The sequence below is a fragment of the Sminthopsis crassicaudata genome, chromosome 1 (genome assembly GCF_048593235.1).
Source record: "Sminthopsis crassicaudata isolate SCR6 chromosome 1, ASM4859323v1, whole genome shotgun sequence".
NCBI classification, from domain to species: domain Eukaryota; kingdom Metazoa; phylum Chordata; class Mammalia; order Dasyuromorphia; family Dasyuridae; genus Sminthopsis; species Sminthopsis crassicaudata.
Window position 1 is genome coordinate 730819207 of NC_133617.1, and position 22285 is coordinate 730841491.

At 40.9% G+C, this 22285-nt stretch overlaps 1 protein-coding gene and 1 long non-coding RNA gene across 11 annotated transcripts in view; one reads left to right on the forward strand and one right to left on the reverse strand.

The window, feature by feature from the left end:
- Positions 1 to 22285, forward strand: part of ADAMTS9 (ADAM metallopeptidase with thrombospondin type 1 motif 9) — a 183595-nt gene that overhangs the window by 110724 nt on the left and 50586 nt on the right. The window lies entirely within an intron of this gene.
- The window catches only part of LOC141551935 (uncharacterized), a 33353-nt gene continuing 12877 nt past the window's right edge, over positions 1810 to 22285 (reverse strand). Inside the window, exons 1-8 of one of the 8 annotated variants that reach the window (XR_012485010.1) lie at positions 21581 to 21672; positions 20976 to 21104; positions 20365 to 20522; positions 16934 to 17054; positions 9655 to 10480; positions 8438 to 8578; positions 8206 to 8361; positions 1810 to 6667 (exon numbers count right to left, since the gene is read on the reverse strand). This is a non-coding gene — a long non-coding RNA (uncharacterized LOC141551935). Of the gene's footprint in view, positions 6668 to 8205; positions 8362 to 8437; positions 10481 to 16933; positions 17055 to 20364; positions 20523 to 20975; positions 21105 to 21271; positions 21425 to 21473; positions 21673 to 22285 lie in introns of those variants that run through there. The other 7 variants (XR_012485011.1, XR_012485005.1, XR_012485006.1 and 4 more) reach the window with 7 other exon arrangements.

Sequence of the window (22285 nt, forward strand, 5' to 3'; positions counted from 1 at the left end):
ATTTGTTGGGTCTGGACTATAAAATATTCATGAATTTCTTATTGTATTCATGCTGATAACATTGAGCCATTGCCAATGGGCAGCATTGGATTGGGAAGAATGAATCCAAAACATAGAAAGACTATTGGCCACCTTTTCCATCTGCCCATTGTGCGTAATTTTGATTAGGTTAAAAAAAATACCTTATTTCTTGGATTCAAATAACAGAAAAGTGCTAAAGGCACATCTCAGCTTTCATTTCCTTTCACTTGAGACACATTTATTTTTTTTAAAAAGAGGAGCTCACAAAACAGGATAAATAGAAAAGGGATATAAGAGCATGTCCTTTTAAGAAAAAAAATGACTTTTTCACCTCTACTTCAGACCCAAGAGAGTCAATGTAGCAGAAGAAATGATATAGTTGAGAGAATACTCATTCTAGAATTGGAGAAGTTGATTCAAATTTTGCCTCTGAATTTGTTTCACATTTTGCCTTTGATATTTATGACCTGTGTTCAAATCTTACCACTTTCAGGAAGTATTTATTAGTTATATAGTCATGAGTAAGTCAGAGAGCTTTCTAAGACTTACCTCCTCAGTTATAGATCTATTGCAATCTGCTTTAGTCGATGAATTCCCAGCTTAATGGAAGTCATAGATCTTCAATGCATTGAATTATTGATTTCCTGGTAACTCTCAATTTTAAGATTATTTCTGTCGGATATATTAGGGTCAGTTCAATATTTTCTTGAACTAAGTGGATTCTTCTTGGGGGGTGGGGAGGAAGTAGATCTAAAATACTCATTGACTATCATAAGCTCTCCACACTTCCACATGCTGACCTTCTTCCTTTTACAACTACAATGCAAGTATGAAAGCTAAAGGTATGAAAATGGGAAAGGTGGAATCCTTCTGAATGCCACCAGGGAGAGGTTTGGGGATTGGAGACAAAAGGTAGCCATTGTCATTCACTGAACTCAGTCCTTGACCAACTTGGCTGGTCATCCCATTCAAATCTTTGAAATAACCAGATTGACTATCCTGAGGTCATATGGAAATGGGCTCTCTTCTTTACAAAAGTATTTTAGATGTGACTGAACTCCAGTATTCACCCAATTTCTACATTATTTGACTAATCTTAATATTGGCTTTCAGATTATAAAATTGAAATTTTCTACTTTCTTTTCACTAAATTAGTGAACAGAATTGATATATGATGAGATGAAAAATATTTTTTAAGTCTAGGTAATAAGAAACGCCATCTCTTTTCTTTTTTTTTTTCCCCCTGAGGCTGGGGTTAAGTGACTTGCCCAGGGTCACACAGCTAGGAAGTGTTAAGTGTCTGAGACCAAATTTGAACTCGGGTCCTCCAGAATTCAGGGCTGGTGCTCTATCCACTGCGCCACCTAGCTGCCCCCATCTCTTTTTTCCTTAGAGAATTTAGCATTAGCTAAAGGTAGCAGGGTAATTATTAGCATTAAATTAGCAATTTATTATTAATAATAATTAAAATTATTATTATTAGCAATATTAGCATTAAATTGATGTTTTGACTTCTTTTTTCATTATATAACACTCATAAAGGAGCATTGGTTTGCATTTTTCTTTGTGCGTTTTGAGTCTAAGGTATACAAAAATGGGAAGTTCATAGTTACTATCTTTGTGATAGATAACAGTCACTTTTCACAGAAAAGGCATATTCGTTGTCCATAAACAGTGAGAGAAATAGAGAATTGTAGGCATTAGAGGTGGAAAGAACCTCTCCATTGGCTTCAGAAACAGATAACCCAAAGTGATTGAGTAATCGCTCTTTAGAAAGTTACAAATATGTTGAAAGCTCCTCGAAGACATCATGCTTTATTCATCTTTATATCCCCAATACAGTCCCCTCCATCTAGGCGTTCAATAAATGTTTATAGAATTTACTATCAAGTTATTAGAGTCTTCAAGCTTTAACTCCATTACAGTCTATCTAGCATATGGCCCCAATTTCATTAGATCGGGTATAATTTGTCAGAATTTAGCAATCAAGTATTTCTGAGGTCCCACAGCAATGACATACATCTCAAAGGCACAGTCCCTCTCTCCCACAAAGTGACATTTCATGGCAGCCTCTCTGGTATCCCTCTCCCCATCCCACCCCCAGCCCTGCCGCCTGCATTTTTCTATTTTTGCAGTTTTAAGTAGGCCGGAGGAGAGAGGTTGGTTGTTTGACTCTGAGGGGGAGTGTGTTTGCTTGCTGATTCACGTCACTGGGATAGCCTTTGTGGAGGCAATGGGAACACAGAAGAATTTTGGAATGTCGAGTGGGAGGGGTAGCAGTTTAGTCCAAGCTGAGCTGGGAAGAAGAAAAAGACCAGAGTTGGGGAAGGGAAGTCATGAAAAGTTGGGTTGATTGGGACAGAGAAGGGAAGGAAGAAGAAAAGTTTGATGTTATTGCTATACCATCTCCCCATTCTCTTTCCACCTCTTATTTAAACTAAAACTAATGAGATTCGGGTGCTGTTTAGAGAAAAATAAAGGATAAATGACATTTGGATTTTACTATTGAAATCTAACCTGTTCCACTCTTCCCCCCCCCCAAAAAAAAATGGCAGATTGTCATTAGCACGTATATGTCCTTGTATCCACAACACCTAAAATAATGTCTGTCACACAAAAGGAACTTCATAAATACTTGTTGGTTGATGAATGGATAGATAGAAGCTTATGGCCTGACAGAATATGATAGAGAGGGCAGCAGGGTGAAAAATGCTCAGTTCAAAGGCAGAGGACCTGGATTTGAATCCCAGCCCTGCTATTAACTATTGGTGTGATCTTAGTCATTTTCCTTTATTATAAAATAAAAAGATTGGACTTCCTAACTTCCAAGGTCCCTTCTAATTCTAAGCCAATGACCCAGTGATAAAACCAGGTCTAGAAAGTATTAAAGCCTACTAGCATTCTGTAAGAAGCCATCCTTAGATGAATACCCATTTGAAAGGGGATTTGCCCATATTCTTTCCCTGTAAGTTAGGGGAAGTCCTGCATAAATAGAGCACGTGGCCTTTCCAAAATCTAGAAGACCAATAGAATGGCTTGCTTCTCTTGCATCTCATAAAGCAAAAGTATCAAAGGATCAGAGGGATGAAAATAAATGTAAAGCTAAATAAAGAAATGATTTACTCATCTCCATTGTCAATGGTGGAGGGTCTTTGATCCTGAACTGAATGTTCTCTCTGGCATCCAGGGAGACTCATCTCAGCCCTACCCCCAATCTGGCTATTTTACTAATGCCAATAAAAGAACTAGAATCAGTGAATTGTCTTTTCTTTATGGTGGTGGTGGGAAGGTACAAAGAAAGGGCCCAACATAGTAGGCACCTTACTCATAAAGCACACAGTGATATCTCAGGGAAATTTAATAAATAGGCAGGCCAAGAAATGGGAAATTGAGGAGAATGACTAGAGCCATTCTTGGTAACATAGGAGACATGGGCTTAATAACTCAATCCATCCATGCTCCCTCTCAAGGTATATAGGGAGAGAGCATTTATGGGTAATGAACCAACCAAGCAGAAAGCTTTCCACTTGTCAAAATATTTGATAAAAAAAATTACTGCAGTTTATTTAGGGTCTCCAAATTGCCTAACCCAAGGCTTAATGATTAGCTTTGCCTTTGCTAGCTTCTGGACGGGGAGGTTTGGTGAGGGGGCTGTTATTTGCAGAAAGCTGGAGGGCACTCTTGAGGGGGTGAGCAGTACAGACAATATGAGAAGATAGAACAGCAGACACAGTCGATCTGGGCCAAATTTAAGTGTGGGAAGGTCAGAGCAGCTATTAGAAAAATACTTTCCTCTTCTGTGGGAGCTCACAGGTCAAGTTTCTCAGGGAAGCAATCTCTGGGGAAGCACTGCCTGATTGAGCTCTCCAGTGGGCCAAAAAGATAAGCTATGTTTTAGAGAGGTCTTGTGATTGAAGACGCTACATCTCCCCCCACCTTTTTTTTTTTTTTTAAGAGTTGAGAGATATGGAAAAAGATGAGTCTAGTGGACTTTTCCCCTTTTAGCCATGGAAAATAAAATAGACAAGTAAGGTTATTATTTTTGATGTCACAGTGGGAGGCAAATCTGGCCAGTGACACGTTTTACATGTCCATTGTGTCTGTTTAGTTCCAAAAAAGATATGGAAAAAATACTTGAGGATTGAGCTGGTCTCTTAATACAATTTTTAAAAGTAAATTCTTTCATCTGCTATATGTTCTCTTTTAGAGTTTGGGGAATAGAGACAAGGCCAGAATCTTGTTTACAGATTGGCTGGATCCCCTGGTTCCAGTTATGAAAACCACCAAAATCTATCCACATCCAGAGATATAACTTGGGCTACTTGCATCTTAGGGCAGCTTGGCTCAAGTTACATGGTCCAAAATGAGATGCAGTTGTTCTGGGAGAGAGTGCTCACGACCCTTCAAGGGGTTAAGAAACAAGATAGACCCTAAAGGGGGAGGGGCACTCCAGTGAGATAACCCTAAGGCTCCCTGCCTGGGATCAGTAGCTTCAGATGTTGGTGTAGGTTAGCAGGAATGTCAAGACATTATAGAAGAAAGAACATGCTCCACATTTCAGCAACCTGGGGCAAAGCCCAGTTTGCCCAGGCAGGTTACAACTCCATTCATATATAATCCAAACCTATACTCATCCATGAGTTCATCAGCGGATTAATATTTGTCCAACAACATACCTGCACTTCTCAGCGTACATCGCCATCGAAATTTGAAAAATGGCTTTGTAATAAAATCAATCAAATCACCAAGATTTGCATCTTAAAGTGACCTTAGGGGTCATCTGGTCCAATCCTTTCATTTTACAGATGAAGTAACTAAAATAACCTGTGAGGTCCCAAGAAGCAAATCCAGACCCTGTGACATAGATCTTTAGTACCCTAAATTTAAATTATAGGAATCATTGAAAGGATGGAGGATTTCCAACCAAAGACCGCCAAAGTCCCTTCTTGTTCTTTCATCATGTAGTTCCAATTGTGTATACTTCAAATTATACTTACAACTGTACTATTTGATAAATGGTAAATGTACCTATTTGTGAATATAGTTATGAAAAGTAGAGAGACTATATTCACAAATGGATACACTTACCCTTTATTAATTAGTACAGTGTGAGTATCACAGGAAGTTAGTAAGAGCCATGTTATCCTGAACTTAAGGTTAGATTTTGTTTGTTTTTCAATTTGATTCTGCATTGCTCATAGAACTAGAAAGGGTCTTAGAAATCATGAAGACAACCCCCCATTTCAGATGAATAAAATGAGATCCAGAAAGGTTGATTTGTTCAAAGTCACACAAGTTGTAGAGTCAAGGCTAGAGTCTGAGCCGTAAGGTTTTAAATGCAGTGCTCTTTCCCACTGCACCATGACCATAAAGAAGGGTGGGGATTATGAAAAACATTCCCTTTAAAAATTAAGGTCAATGACAAGTAAGCAGTGAATGGGATCCTTTAAAGTAGGAGGAAAAAATGTGTCTAATATGAATTAAACAGTGCTCTAATGGAGTTTTAGGTGGTCCAAAGGAAAGAGGAAGAAGGCAGAGGAGTGTATGACACCCAAGGTCAGAGGTGGGTAGAGATGGACAGTAGAGAATATTAGTAACAAACACAGTTAAAGCATCCTAGCTTCCTAGTGAGTATAGACTTAGGACTAAGTACTAGGGCTAGGCCAGGTAGGGAGCCAAGTAAAGCAAGGAAAGGAAGGTCACAAAGGGGGCAGAGAGTCGATGGGAGAGATGGAAAGGTGGAAGATCAAGGACATCACTGTAGGCAACTCAGCGGTCAATCTCACGGAGCTGAGTGATGATGTGATTTGGGGTGTGGCTCTGCTTGTGGGTGGCAGTGGAGATGAAGGTTCTGGACTTGAATTAAGAGTCATTGGGAGGTCAGGAGCTTCAAGGTTCTTCTTTGGAGTAGCAGCCAACTTCCTGACATCTCATTCCTCTCTTCCTGACCCTTTCCCTTTCTTGTTTCATTGTGCCTTTAACTACTCTAACTCTCCTCAGTGAAAAATGGTTTAGAAGGGGATGAATGGTCGCCAAGAAGGGTGACTGTCCTAGGAGATGGGCACTAGACCTGAGGTTTTATTGATTTAGGGAACTCCCAGGTAGGAATAGTCCCTCTTCTCTGTTCAGGTTAGCACCTCTGCTCTTGCTCAGAGATCTGGGAGTGTCATTTGCCCAGAATCCCACAGCCAGCATGTGACAGGGTCAGATTTGGAACCCACATCCTAAGATTTTGAACCCAGTGTCCTTTCCCACTGAACTCTGCCAATCATGACTCTGTGAGGCGGCTATGGAAAGGACATTACTCCACCGAGTCTTTCTTCCACCCCTTCTCGCTAGTGTGCCTGACTCACACAAGTCCTTTTTCCCATCTGCCCAAAACCCCCAGCTCTGCAAGCCTTTCTTCTGCTATGTCCATAGTAGAGAAGGCATCTCTTTGGTCTTTTGTTCTTGATCTTTAGTGGTCATCGTTCAGTCGTCTCTGACTCTGTGTGACCCTGTTTGGATTTTTCTTGGCAAACATACTGGAGTGCTTTGCTATTTCCTTCTCCAGCCCATTTTACAGATGAGCAAATTGACTTGCCATGAGTCATTCAGGTCTTCCTCTGTCCAAGTTCTGAGCTCTATCCATTGCCTCATCCTTAGCCTTAGAGGGGGGAAAACAAAGCAAAGTTTAAGAGGCAGGAATTCTCTAACTAAGCTGACAGTTTCACGCAAAAGCCCTCCCATGTCCCTGCTCGTTTGGCTAATTGAAGAGAGTCCCTAACTTCCTATATTCTAGGACACCCCCTCCCTCCTGCACATCCCAGAAACCATTTGGAAATCCAGGTGCTGTATCCCTAAATTGTCTTGTTGGAGGACAGGAAAAAGGAGAGCGATTCCTCCTAGCAAGGAAAGGACTTGTGCTGCAGCACAATTGTCTTAATGAGCTGTCTAGAGCACAGGAGCTGAAGGGTCTTGCCTGAGATCAGAGGTAGGACTTAAAGCCATTTCTTCTGGCTTGAAGGGCAACTCACTTCAGTCCTTGGAAAGAAACCCTATGTGAAGAGTGTGTTTTTTCTGCAGCTACATTTTCTCCAGGTACTCTCTCTCTCTCTGTTTCCCTCTCTCTCTCTCTCCCTCCCTCTCTCTCCCTCTCTCTCTCTCTCTCTCTCTCTCTCTCTCTCTCTCTCTCTCTCTCTCTCTCTCTCTCTCTCTCTCTCTCTCTCTCTCTGTCTCTCTCTCTGTCTCTCTGTTTCCCTCTCTCTCTCTCTCTCTCTCTCTCTCTCTCTCTCTCTCTCTCTCTCTCTCTCTCTCTCTCTCTCTCTCTCTCTCTCTGCCCTTCTCTGTCTCCATCTATTTCTCTCTTCCCTCTTTCCTTCCTTCTCTCTGTTCCTCTGTCTCTGTCTCTGTCTCTTTCCCTGTCCTCTCTCTCCTTCTTTCCCATTGCTTTCTGGTTTTTTTTTCTTATCTTTGTGTCTCTATCCATCTGTCTTTATTTTTCCCTCTGTTTCTGTTAGTCTCTGTCTGTCCCTTCCTCTTTATTCCTCCAACTCTTTCTGTTTTCTTTGTTTCTGTGTCTCTGCCTGTTTCTCTATTTGTTTTTCTCTCTGTTTCTTTCTTTTGTCTCTCTTTCTCTGTGTGCATCTTTGTCCCTCTTTCTCTTTCTCCCTCCTTCCCACTGCTTTCTATTTTCTTTCTTAAATCTTTGTGTCTCTGTCCATCTGTTTGTCTTTCACCCTCTGTTTCTGTGTGTGTGTGTGTCTCTCTTCCTCTTCCTCCCTCCCAACTACTTTCTGTTTTCTTTGTTTCTGTGTCTCTGCCTGCTTCTCTCTCCCTCTCTCTCTCTCTCTTTCTCTGTATTTCTTTCTGTTTATCTCCTCTCTCTTTTTGTCCCTCTGACTCTCTGTCTCTCATCTATCCTTCTGACTGTCTCTGTGTGTCTGTCTCTTTTTTTCTTTTCTTTCTTTCCCTCCCTGCCTTGATATACATTTGTTAGGGCTCTACAATTTTAGGATGCTGTTTTTAATTTCTGATTTGCACAGTAGCTTTCTAATAAAACAAAGCTAGTCCTCCAGGCACAGCCCAAACATCCGAAGCCCTTACTATTTCTTCCCATCTTTTTTTCCCTCCCAACACTCTTCCATCCACACACATATTTTCCTTTCCCTCCATCCCCCACTCTTAGCCTCAGAAATAAAATACCTTGGGGAATGAGGAGCTTCTTGCTGCCTTTTTTCCCAGAGACAACCAAGCCCTCATTCTTAGTCTTGCCAGCAGCTTCCAGTAAATATTTGGCTGTATACAAAGTACTCTCCTTTATCCGTAACAAACAGGTCAAGGTCCAGATGCTTTTGAAAACTGGAGGGAGTATGGAAGAAAAAAATCAGTGCTGTTTGTTTTCCTTGAGTTTAAAAAGAAAACAAAAAATACTTGCCTGGCCAACTGGCGACTTTCTGGGCCGTGCTCGTCTTTCTCAGGGACGCCGTCACTTTCTTCTTGGCTGGCCTCTTGTTACTTGGGAATGTCCTGGGCCACTTGATGATGGCAGATGGTAGTTATGATGTCAGGGCGAGCTCTGAGGATGTGTGTGGTAGTTAGGTCATTCCAGAATGAGCCCTGTGAAAACTGATTCCCTATAGTGCCCCTCACTGTGGGAGCTCACTCTCTATGGGCCAGCAGCTCCTGACCTTTCTCAACCGATGATGTTGTTTCCTTATTCTATGAGGGTGTGACAGCCTCACTATCTCTCCCAAGTGTTTTAATCATATTTTTTTAACTTTAGAAAAACCCTCAAGTCAGTATAATTGACCAGGGTTTTCAGGAGTATGTTGAGATGTTGACCTCTAAGGTCTTGTCCCATGTTGAATTCTATTAGTCATAGAATCATAAATTTAGAAGATGCGATCTCCCCACATACACATACCCCATGTTTTAAAGGGAGAAACAAAATAACTCCTGCAGTCCAGAGAAGTCAGATCTAAACATGATTCCTCTGACTAGAGCGGTAGTTCTATCCATTATACCACACTGTCTCTCAAGGACAAGCTTGGATTCTTGACTCTGTCTCATAAACTAATCTCTTGACTCTCTTTGGCATTTAGTTTCCTCAAAAAATCATGGCCTAGAAAAAAATCATTTTTAAATTAATTATCCTGGCACAGTGGCTAGAACGGTGCTAGGAAGATCTACCTTGGAGTCCTGCCTCCAAAGGGGGCATATTATTAATATTTTTTTTAAATTTACATTGGACTTTGGTGGCTAGAATGGTGCTAAGAAGATCTACTTTTGAGTCCTGTTTCCAGAAGGGGCATATTATTAATATTTTTATTCTCATTGGATTTTGGTGGCTAAAATGGTGCTAGGAAGATCTACCTTGGAGTCCTGCCTCCATAGGGGGCATATTATTAATATTTTTATTCACATTGGACTTTGGGTACTCCAATAGAGAAGTCTCCAATTTCACAATGAGACTGCTTCTTCTTCCCTCTTGCAATTTGGGGCGAGACATCTAATCTCTCTGTGTCTCCCACTAAGAAGTTTCTTTAAAAGGTAATAATGTAAATGAAAGCAAAGAAATTGAAATTCATCTTTCTCATCACTCCCTGTACTACCAAATTCCATTAGGCTTATTGTCAGGGTAATCTTCCTCACCATTGGAACAAAGTTGCCTGGAAAGGTCATGGGGAAATCCCCCCTTGATGGAGGTCTCCAAGCAGAGGAAGCAGGACCACTGTCATAATAGGGATTCTTTCATTCTATTGGTGTGTTCTGTATTATTTCCTGATTTCTCTTAAGACAGTTGGCCTGAGTTCAAATTCAGCTTCAGATACTTGACAGTCACTGTGTGATCCTGGGCAAGTCACTTAACCACGACTGCCTTGCAAAAAAGGAAAAAAGACAATTTGAATCATGGTGGTTGGTAAGGAGCCAATGTAGGATTAGTAATCAGCATGAACCACACTGGAAACAACACTGACCCTTGAAGCTGGCCAGTCACTAGGAAGTTTTTTGATCATTCTAAAGATATAGATTTATGTTTCTGTGCTTAAAGCTTCAATGTTACTTGTAAAATAAACATTATAATAACGGTCACTTATGTAACTATGTGTCAGGCTCTGTGGAGTAGGTACTGGGACTCCAAGAGGTCACGTTGCTGAGTACGACAGACAGTACGTCTCTCTTGGACGAGAGGAGGTCTTTGTCTCAACGTTGTGTTGCAAATGTCCCAAGATAGTTGAAGACTCAAAATTGTTCCCTCTCCAGTTTATAGGGCAGGGGTCAGGGAGCACTTAATTGGTAGCAGCCATTTGATTCATTCAAGTTTTCAAAGGATGACCTTTCTGAGGAGTTTGGGGCTGCAGTGATCTGCTGCTTCATGTGGGTTGCCATGCACATTCTTTTTTCTCTATATAAAGTCTCAAAAAAGTCTTCTGAAGTATTTCTGCTCCTCAGTCTCTCTTTTCCATTTGCCAGTTACCTATTGGAAAATAGCTAATGTCACATTTGCTGATGCTTTTCTGAGTCAGACATTAGAGAGTTTTAGAACAGGGGCCCAGGGCACATGGTTCAGGTAATTCATCGCTTGGGACAAGAAAGAAAATCAATCTCAATTGTTTCTCCTGGCAAAGGTCACTGTCAAAAAAGCCATAAACTCTCCTGGTTGGTTATAGCCTTGAGACTCAAAGGGAAAATCTATCACTAGGGGAAGGAACTCATTGGGATCCTGACCATCATCATAAGCCCAGGAACCTGGATGATGGGCCATTGGCTTCAATGATGAATTCCATTTTACATGGAATATCCAAACTTCATTTGATAGAAAGGAGTGAGGTAGTATTGGGTAGTGGTTGGCACTTCGAACACGGAGGCAGAGGACTTAAATTCACATTTTTTTCAACCCCACTGCCATTTATGATGTTACTTCCTTTTTCTGTGCCTCAGTTTCTCTATCTGTAAAATGAGGGGATGGGACTTGGTGACCTATAAAATTTGGCAAACATTATCTTTCAGAACATAAACCATAGCTATGGATCTGAAAGGGACACCCAAGCCTGGAATTTTACCTCTTCTTATTACAGAGGAGGAAACTGAGGTCCACAGCTGTGAAATGACCAATCAATAAGAATTAATTGAATATTTACCATGTGTCATGTCTTATTTTGGACACTTTAGGTATAAATGCAAAGAATAACAAAAATCCCTTTTCAGGGAGCTTTCATTCTGAGGAGTGAAGGAGACAATAATGGCATGTATGTATAAATATATACAGCATAATAATAAATGCAAACATACACAAGGTATTTAAATGTAGGAGCAATTAGATGGCATAGTAGTAAAGTCCAAGAAAGATATCCTCTTGAGTTCAAATTCAGCCTCAGACATTTGCTAGTTTTGTGACCTTAAATAAGCTAGTTCACCCTGTTTGCCTCAGTTTCCCTATTTTAAGGAGGTGGAAATGGAAATAGCAGTATCTTTGCCAAGAAATCCAAAATGAAGAGTCCGATAGATCTGCAATGGTTGAATGACAACTTCTTACATATAATATCATTTAGTGGGAGTTGGGGCAAGGTGGGAAATGTTAGCAGTTTCAGAGATTGGGGAAAAACTGTCTTAATTGGGCTTGGAGAAAGAAAGGGCTTGTGTGAGATCATTCCAAGCCTTGAAAATGGCCAGTGAAAATGTGTGGAGTGTGCGGGGGGGGGGGGGGGGGGGGGGGGGGGAAATAGAGAGAAGGCCAGTGTGTCAGGATTATACACAGGAGGGGGATTAAGGAACAGTCAGATTAAGGCCAGGTGAAAGAGGACTTTAAACAAAGGAGTTTCTATTTTACCTTTTTTTTTTTCTTTTTTTTCCCTAGAAGCAATAGATAGCTAGTGGAATTTATTCCAGAATAGAAGAATAATCTCAGGGCAGACCTAAGCTTTAGGGAAATCAGCATGAAGTGGTTGCAGAGAGGCAGAGAAACCAGTTAGATGGCCATTACAAAAATCTGGGTGGGAGGTAGTGAGGTCCTAAAATGAGCTGAGTGGCTGTGAAAGTGGAGAGAGGGGGAAGTAGAAATGGGAGTGATACTTTGCAATTGATGGGTTAAAGATGGGGAATGAGGACAGGGAAGAGTTGAGGATAATGCCAAGGGTGACCCTGAGAGATTGAAAAAAACTATAAGGAAGCACTTTAGAGTTGAAAAGAGAGAAAATTTTCATTTCTGAAAGGGCTGAGTTTGAAATTCATAAAAGACATTCATCTTGAAATGCCCAGTAAGCATTTCAAGCCCATGAGAAAGCCTGGGATTGGCTAGCTTATCTGCATGGATTATATAACCCATGGGAACAGATAGAGGTTGCTAAAGAAGAGAAAGCTCAAGACTGAGCCCCAGAGGGCCCCCACAGTTAAAGGATAAGAAATGGATGATGAGTCAACAAAAAAGCTTTAGGGGTGATCAGAGAACCAAGACAACAGTATCCCAAGAACCCTAAAAAATAAGTATCCAAGAGGGTCAAATGTCAAGAAAGGTCAAGAAGATCAAAAATTGTGAAATGATTATCAGGTCTGACCATTAAGAGACTGATGCTGACTTTATAGAGAACAATCTCCCAAAGTCACAAAAATAGCCAGATAACAAAAAGTATTTTAATCCCCATTTTGCTAAAGAGAATATTGAAATTCAGAGATGTTGCCCCAAATTACATAGCTGGGAAGTGTCAAAGACAGGCCTGGAACATCTTATATTAAATCCAGCATTATTCCTACCAAGCCATGCTCACTTTCCAAATGCTTTTGGAATTAAAAAAAAAAAAAAAAGCAGCCACCAACAAAAATCAAATGACTCAGAAACAACTCTATCTTTTCTAGCATCAGAATAGTAAATAACTGATGGCTTATGTTAAGATGCAAAGATAGTACAGAGGCTGTCTGTAAATGACAAGATACATTGAGCCAAATGTTGAGGGCTACTTAAGGTCACTCACAATCATTAGGATTGGAGGCAGTGTGGTGCAATGGAAAGAGTCACAAGAATGGGATTTAGAGTTGGAAGGACCTCTCAGACATCATCTCATCACCAGTTTCTTAAACTGTGGATTGCAACCTCATATAGGGTCTTGTAATTCAATGTGGAGGTTGTGAAATTATAATTTATTATCAATAAGTGTTTGGTTTATATACCTATATGTGCAAGGTGATATAAAAATTTCCCAGATGAAAAGAAGTATGATTGGAAATGATTCAAGAAGCCCTGATGCGAGTCCAAGCCTTTCATTGTAAGAATGAGGAAATTGAGATCCCTGTCCTCTCTTGGTCATTTGAGGAGAGTCCCAGTATTCTCATTCTGACCTTTTCCTCTTAATCCAGCCCCCTTCTCACTGGGCCGGGCTTCCATGGGTCAATCAACTAATTCTGAGATCTTGGACAAGATCCTTCTTCATGAGTATCATTTTCATCCTTGATATAACAACACTTTGGATGAGATAAAATCCTTTTCAACAAGATCCAAGTTCAACATCTTATGATCCTCTTAGTTCTGACTTGAGATAAATCTAATAATCAAACTCTACTCAGGTGAGAACTTGTTCACCAACATTTCTCCGCTTTCAAAAATCCTCCAGAAATATTCTGAGAACCTGGATGTCTTCCAAATGCCTCCAGATGAATTTACTGTTTTGCTTACTGGTTGCGAGTCAAAGGTAATGGCATTTACACAGGAGTGCCCATTCAAAATATGTTTAATGCTTCATTTGGTTTCCAGTGACCTTAAAAGGTTTTGTGAATTTAGGCAGGGAAACCCTTGGCCTTTTGCAGACAGGCGCACTAATCAATCACTCGGGACAGAGGCTACCCACCATGAATTGCCTTTCTATCTTTTCAAGATAAACACTGGCTGGTGGCAGGATTGCCCAATGGTGTGACTGAAAGGAGAATGGCTCTGTTAGCTAGAGCAAGAGGCTCCCACTGAATTCTATACGATTCACAGGAGCCATGAAAAATCCTCCTGAGCATTTCTGTAGTGTAGATACAGTCATTCTGGGATCTAAGACTGTTTCTTTAAAGAAAGGTGAGGGAGCCAGCCCACCATACTGAGGAGAACACAACTGGGCCAGTTTCCCTCGGTTCCAGCCAAGTGCTCCATGTGTACTTGGCGTGGCGCCCACTCATGAACATTCCAGCCAAACCAGCCTCCCTCCTTCCTAGCACGTGGCCCTGGAGCTCCTCCTCCTGGGTGGGCTCTCTAAGTTTGGAATAGCCTCCCTTCTCAGCTTGACCTTAGCATCCCCAACCTCCTTCAAAGCTCTTCTCCAGAGCTCCCATCCCAACTCTCCCAGGCCCGAAACTTTGTAGCTACAAACTCAACTGACTTTGGATGTGACTGTGAACTTCACTTTGTACAATTTGTATCTGCAAAGAGTATCCATTATAACCCCAGCACAGTATAAGGTGCCTGAGGGCAGGGACTGTGGTCCTGGGCATCCTGTACAAGGACTCAGAAAATGGCCTGTGAGAAATTCTTGGGTAAGGTGGTAAACTATTTTAGAATGCATTTGCAGTGTTTTTTTTTTTTTATTTTGAGATTTCCAAAAAATCAGTTTCTCTGCTGTCTCTCTCCTTCCTCTTCCTATTTCTCTCTCTTCTTCCCTCCCTCATTTTGTCTCTCCTCCTATCTTTCTCCCTATCCCTCACTCTGTCTCTATCTCTGTCTCTCCCTCTCCTATCTTTCTTTCTCTGTCTCTGTTTCCTGTCTCTATCTCTGTCTCTCCCCCCCTTTCTCTCCTTCTTCTCTGTCTTTGTCTCTCTGACTATCTCTGTCTCTGTCAGTCTCTCTCCTTTTGCATTATATATTTCAACTCCTATTTCTACTTCTTCCATCTGACATTTATCCCAATGATGTTATAGTATGAGAGAGGGAGGGAAAAAAGAGAAAAGGAGAAGGAAGGAAGGAAGGAAGGAAGGAAGGAAGGAAGGAAGGAAGGAAGGAAGGAAGGAAGGAAGGAAGGAAGGAAGGAAGGAAGGAAGGAAGGAAGGAAGGAAGGAAGGAAGGAAGGGCAAAATGAAATGATATGCCCATCTTGAAAAGTGTCAGGATAAAGACTTGAATCCTGAAGCTGATTCCTTGTCAATCCTGTGATTCTGGAAGGACTGACTAGAATTCTGAACTGCTGTTAATTCTGCTCAGATCTCCCAAAGAATCATCTGGACTACTCTCAACTCATAGATCCTAAGCTTTCTACCTCTTGCCCTGTCTTTGGCACTTTCTGAGCTTCTCTGAAATGAAAAAGTGGCCAGAGTGGTGAGCTCAGTGATCACACCCTTGAGGGCAGGCCAGCTCTTGGGCCTTAGCTCTGTTATTGCAGAAGCAAATAGGAGATTCTTCAAGTCTCACTTGTTTGTGATACTTTTTTACATGAAATAATTCATTAGAGTCAGGAATGATGTAGAAATTAGATTGCTGACGCTTCCCTCTTGATCTGGTGAATGTTACTGGGTTTGATATTGCAGGACCTGGATCCAAATTCTGGCTCTGCCCACCATTACATGTATGTTCTTGGGGAAATCACCCAGCCTTATTGATCCCTCAGTTTCCTCATCTGTAAAATGTACAAGTGAGAGTCTAAAAACATACAGCTTTGATTTTCTCCTGCATTCTCTGGAGTTGTTTTCAGTCTCTAATGGATATATATATATATATCTTATTATTATAATAATAACAGTTTTTCTCATTATTATCTTTATTAATATTAGCTGTGGATTTATTGGTATAGAAAACTCCCAACATGAAGAACAGTCTGGCAGTGCTTGTTGTTTAAATAATTGTCCAGAAATACTTTTTATTAATGAAGAAAATAATAATAAAAAATAATAATAATAATAAAGAATACAACCACCAACTGGAATTTATAGAGTTTAAGTTATAGTTTAAGATTGTAAAACATTTTACTTGGGTTATTTTATTGCATTCTCGCAAGAATTCTGGGATGGTAGTTGCTTTTATTATCCCCACTTTACACATGAGGAAACTGAGACTCAGATTAAGTGACTTGCCAAGGTTACACTCCTTAGAAAGTAGTTGAGACAAGCTTCAAACTCCAGTCTTCCTGACTCCACATCCAGATATAAAACTAGTCTTCTTCTAGAACTGTGGCTGAAATTTGGCCCCTTGGCAATGGTGCCCTGCCTGGCTTTGTGTCTTCCAGCTTAAATCATGTTCTCCTGAGCTAATGTCCTCTCCAGACATGCTTGAGACAGTTATCAGCCTCCTGATAACTTCCATCTCCTTCCACCCCTCCAGAGTGTGGAGAAAGGCATGTGATTCCTTCCTGTCAGCTGCCAGCCTTTGCGGAAATTGCCACCTCAAAGGCCCTTTGATGCCCCCCCCTTCCCTTTGAACTGCTAAGAGAACATGTCTGCTGAAGCATCAGCTTTCCCTTATCCCAGACACCAGGGTCCTTTGTCTGTCCAAAGCCGACTTGTCCCTCCCATGACAACCACTCTCCTTTTTTTTTTGGGGGGGGGGGGGAGAATCAGGTGAAAATGAGCATTGAGAGCAACTTGAAGGGAGAAGCTAGAAAAAGAGAATTTTCAAACTTGGTGGATTAAAGTGCCATCAGTAGAATACTTGACTCAGAGCCAGGAAGACTCTGAGTTCAAATCCAGCCTCAGACACTTACCAAGAGTGATCCTGGGTGATTTTGGTTGTGGTTGTTGTTACTGCTGAGTCATTTTAGTTGTTTCCAACTCTTCGTGACCCCTTTTGGGATTTTCTTGGCACAGATAGTTGAGTGGAGTTTCTTAACTTTCATTTATTTGCCTCAGTTTCCTCATCTGTAACAGGATAATAACAGCACCCACCTCCCAGGGTTGTTGTGTAGGTCAAATTACATACACTTTGCTTATTCCCCTTCCCCTTTGTGGTGTATGAGAATGAGGTTAATGGTCTCACCTGCTTTTCCTTGGTGAGAGGAGAATGTTGTGAGCAGATTGTATCTCCACCTGTCTTGGGTTTATTTGATCCCCCAAATACTCTGCCTGTTTTCCCAGAATCACTTGCCTTTATGGTCCATCTGAAAAAGGAAGGGATTGGACTAAAAAGATGTCCCTTCTCTGGCTGACACTCTTGCTTTATAATTCTATGTGGGTCCCAAATATACAGTTCTCTCTCACAATAGACCCATTGTGGCACTGTCCAGTGCAGGGGTTCTCAAACTACAGCCCACGGGCCAGATGCGGCCCGCTGAGGACATTTATGCGGCCCGCCGGGTTATGGCAGATGGGCTGAGGGGCAGAGACAGAGTGTGAGTTTTTGTTTTACCATAGTCCGGCCCTCCAACAGTCTGAGCCCTCTATTTAAAAAGTTTGAGGACCACTGGTCTAGTGGTTAAAGCCTTCAGAAACTGAAGTAATATATGGTCCAGGCAAGATTTCTTCTCAAGTCTTTCTGCCTCCTGAATAAGAGGCAAAATTATATAGTGGAGAGCTTGGATTCAGGAAGCCCTGGAATAAAATTCTGCTCCATACTGGTTGTACCTGTGACAATAAACAAATCACTGAACATCATCTTGGTTTAATTTTCTCATCTACAAAAAGCCCCTACTTCACAAGGTTGTTGTGAGGGTAAAAAATGTGTTTAAAGTGTTGAATGAAAAAAAAAAAGTGTTGAATGAATGTCAGTTATAAATGACTTATTCAAGTCCCCCTCTTCATCGATCATCAGCCAAGGTTGACGTTTGAATTTTCTATATTGAAAGTGAAATTCTGAATGTGTATTTTAAAGGGGAAAAAAATAATCAGAAATCTTCCCCAAATTCATCACAATAGTCAACTCTATGCAAATACACATAATCTATAGTATATTTCCGTATAGATTGTTGTTCCGTCGTTCCTGATGCTTCGTGACCCCAGATGGCGTTTTCTTGGCAAAGACACTAGGATAGTTAGCCATTTCCCTTTCCAGAGGATTAGGCAGAGGACAAGTGACTTGGCCAGTATTATACAACTAGTATGTGTCTGAAGCTAGATTTGAAGTTGGGTCTTCTTGACTCCAGGCCCAGTACTATATTCATTATACCACCTAGCTGTCTCCTTTCATATATACATCTATAACATATATTATATGCATATACAAATCTGTGTGTGTATATATATATATATATATAATATATATACAAACATAAATACATATATAATATATGTTATAGATTATATATAAGGACCAATATGCATGTATATGTATACAATGTATATGTGTTTATGTATACATTATGTGTATAGATAATGTATATGTATGCATGCATATAATGTGCATATATGTATATAATCAGAGTATGCGCTAAGGATTTAGGTTCTCCCCCATTATTCTTGTCTTTACTTCTACTCAACTTTAGAGTCTGATGTTACTACCTGTTTGGGCAAGTCCCTTCCCTTAGCCTCAGTTTCCTCATCTGTAAAATGGAGAAAAGAATGGTTTAGATGACCTTCAAGGACCTTCTAGTTCTAGGCCCATGAGCCCATGATTAAATTTTATTCTTTGTGTCTCTTCCCACCCCCCAGAACCTAGAATTTGCCCAGAATTGGCATTCTAACAGCACTGGAAGGACCCAAGGAAATGGGTGGCAGCTACCTTAGAGATGATTCACTCCAGAATTAGGCTGAATTTGCTGCTGTTCATCTCCCTGACCCTGTTGATCTTCTCCCTCTGATACCATGGAGATGACCAAATATAGGTGAATGAAGCAGAACCAGCCTTGTCATCCTGCTCTAATTGATTTCTGGCCAGCTACAGGGTCATTAATGGCAGAACCCCAAGGAGAACACCTCAACAGCACAATGATTTATTCAGTGGGGCCCTGGTAGCCCCAGGGTTAAACTGTGCAAGAATGCCTAAAGGGAAATAATAGCTCAGTCCTGGGAGAAATCTGGTTTCCTCTTTCTGTGTCTGTCTTTTATAGCCCTATATCTCCAGAGAAGCTAATAGACAAGACAGAATTATCCCTGAACATGTCTGCTTTCATATGGATTTGAGTCCTGTCAAGTTGTCCAGTCTTGAGGATTAGTCGAAAAGTATTCATTATCTTTGGAGTAAAAGGGACCTTAGTTCAAATCCTGGTTCTGACACTTGTTACCTTTGTGACCTTGAGCAGGTCACCCAATTTCTCTCTTTTTTTTTTTTTCCCCCTTGAGGCTGGGGTTAAGTGACTTGCCCAGGGTCACACAGCTAGGAAGTATTAAGTGTCTGAGACCAGATTTGACCTTGGGTCCTCCTGAATTCAGGGCTGGTGCTCTATCCACTTCGCCACCTAGCTGCCTCCCCCAATTTCTCTTAACACCAGTTTCCTCATATGTAAAAAAGAGAGACAGAGACAGACAGAGAGAAATAGAGAGAGAGAGACAGAGAGAGGAAAAAAGGGAGAGGGAGAAGGAGAAGGAGGGAGAAAGGGAGGGTGGAAGGAAGGAGGAGGGAGGAAGGGAGGAGGGAGAGAGGGAGAGAGAGAATGAATATATTATATTAGCTGCCCTCTGAGGACCCTGCACATTATAGCTCTCTAGTTCTTTGATGCTTCCCTTATCTGCCCCCATGACGTATGGATGGCAGAGAAGTCACTATGGAGGAGTGACTGTGACTCTCACTTTGAATACTGTCTGAGACAGGATTTTACTCTGTCCTGAGCTTCTCCCCTCCCCAAACCATTGTTTTAGCCCTCACCTTCAGCTCAGCTCAGACTGGATGACTTTGAGGAAGTTGGCTGCTTCCAATCTGTGATTTCACCACAATGCTGCTCTCTCAGTAAAGAAATCCTTCTCTTGTGCAGATCAGTAATTTAGAGAGTTGTGTGGGCCACTGAGAGGTTGGGACTTGCCCAGACTCACATATGGAATAAATCTTGGAAGCAGAATTTGAACTAACTTTTCTTGACTTTAAGCCCAGAGCCGTAGTTACTATCCCACATTGCCTTTCATTGTTGAAATGTATATAGAGTTGTACCATATATAATAATCAACCTATTGAGTATAAACCAATTGATATATTATTTAATATATAGGACCAACATTTTATTTAACTATGATAATTAGCATATCATATTATTATAATTGTTCATTATAATATGCTATATATTATCATTAATTATTATTGATTTATTATGTTATATATGAATGTCAATTAAATGTTATATAATATCATGAACTATAATAATATCTCACATTAATATATTAATAATTATATCATTGTATATTTTAATTAATACATCATATTATATACATGACAGTTACCAACTTCTCAAAATATTAAATATCAAAATAGTCATCATTTGAAACACTTCTGAAAGTATTCGAAACAAGCATCTGAATCCCAATAATTTTATTCTTTGTACTTACCAAGGGATTTTCATGATGTCGTCAGTGTAGGTAGTGGGCTGACTCTTTGAGGTTCCAGGAAGGAATAGCATATGTTGTGTGGCTTCATCCCTGGTAACAGCACAGATAGAGTACAGGTGGAGAATCATCGTAGACTTTGACTGATCAAAAGTTTTAATCTGAATAGATTAATGAGAAGTTTGCAGCTGTTTGGAAAAAACCTTCCCGTGCATTTCAGAAGAGATGCAACTTTTCGGATTCATTGGATCATTAGATTGGGGGTCAGTAAGGGAGAAAGAAGGGGAGAAATGGAGCAGGAAAAGGATGGAAGAAGGAGAAGGAAGGGAGAAAGGGAGAGAGATTAGAGAAAAGCAAAGCAAGTTTCAGAATTGGAAGAGACCTCAGCAGCTGGCAAATCCATTGGCTCTTACTTAGAGTTTTGAGTGGTCCAGATATGTGGAAATCAGGACTTCAGGAATTCAGAGAAGAAAAGACAATTTGGCCTTAAGAATTTGGCAAGTTGTTGTGTGAGTGGAAGGGTTAGAAATTTGCTCAGCTCTAAAAGTCAGAAGTAGAAAGCAAAGAGTAGAACTCCTAGAGGAAAACTGAGGCAGGGCAGCTGGAATACTCACAATTAGAACTGACCAGAAGTGGAACAAATTGCCTTCCCCCTCTCTGGAAGTCTTCAAAGACCGAGTGGGTGCTCGTTGAGATTCTGATTCTGATTGATGTTGTATTAGATGGCCTCAGGTCCCTTTTAACTGTGACAAAAATTCCGTAACTTCCCATTAGGACTTCCTTCCTGCTGACTCAGTTTGTCACCCACCAAATAATGGGTGCAAGACAATTCTCATTTCCCAAAATTTCCACCCAGTTTCCTGTTACTCCCTAACCCAATCCACACCCCAATTCCTTCCTGTTGAGCTACCTGTTTGACCAAATATACTAAAATTCTGGCATATCCTTCATGTTCTTCTCATCCCCCAAAGTACTTAGGTCACCTGGACCTCCTGTATGACTCAGGCTATTCCTGTCCCCTCCCCTTTTTCTGCACATAGGCAACTTGGGACTATACTGGGTAAAAGATAACCGTAACCATTCTAAGTATCATTGAAGAAATCAAAACTAACAGTAGAGGTACCAGCAGGAAATTCCAAGGCAGCAATTAGCCCCTTCTGGAGCTCCCATTGAAGTCCAAGGAAAGCTTTGGTGCTGAATAAGGTCACAGGAGACTCACCATTAACTTTTGTTTCCAGCAGTCTTGAGAGTTTAGTTGAAAAGGAGGCGTTTCTAACTCTTGAACCAAGGTTTGTGTAAAGTGTTAATACATCATCTGAGAAAGGCCTGACATTCCACCCTCTCCTTTGAACTCCTTCCCATAAACAAAAGCATGAAAGACACAGGCATGTGGGACTGACCTTGATGTTTCTGAGAGTGTACAGGCGAAGATTACATTGTTTGGGAATCTACGAAAAAATGGGGAGTAGGGTGGGAGAGAGAAAAATAAGAGAGAGGGAGGAGAGGAGGCAGGGAAAAGGGGAGAAAGAAAAGGAAGAAGAGAGGGAAAAAAGGGAGGGAAAAAAGAAGGAATAAGAAGAATGAAAAAAATAGTTAAGATCTCACTGTATTCCAGACACTAAGTGCTGAAGAGAGAGACAGAGACACAGAGGGAGAACACAGGAAGAGACAGACCCAGAGAGACATAGAGAGAGATACAAAAAGATCAGGGGGAGAAGAGAAAGAGAGAGAAAGAACGTGGGGTTTTTTCCAGATATGGAAAGCTTTCAGAATTCTCTTGGCTAATGAGAAGGCTATTTCAGCAGTGGGTATAAAATGTTCCTCCGAGACAGCATTCCCAGCTAAACTTCCATTAACACACTTGGCTGAATTTAGCTGGTTCTTATCTGTGACATGAATAGATGAAAAGGGAGGTGTCTTGGAA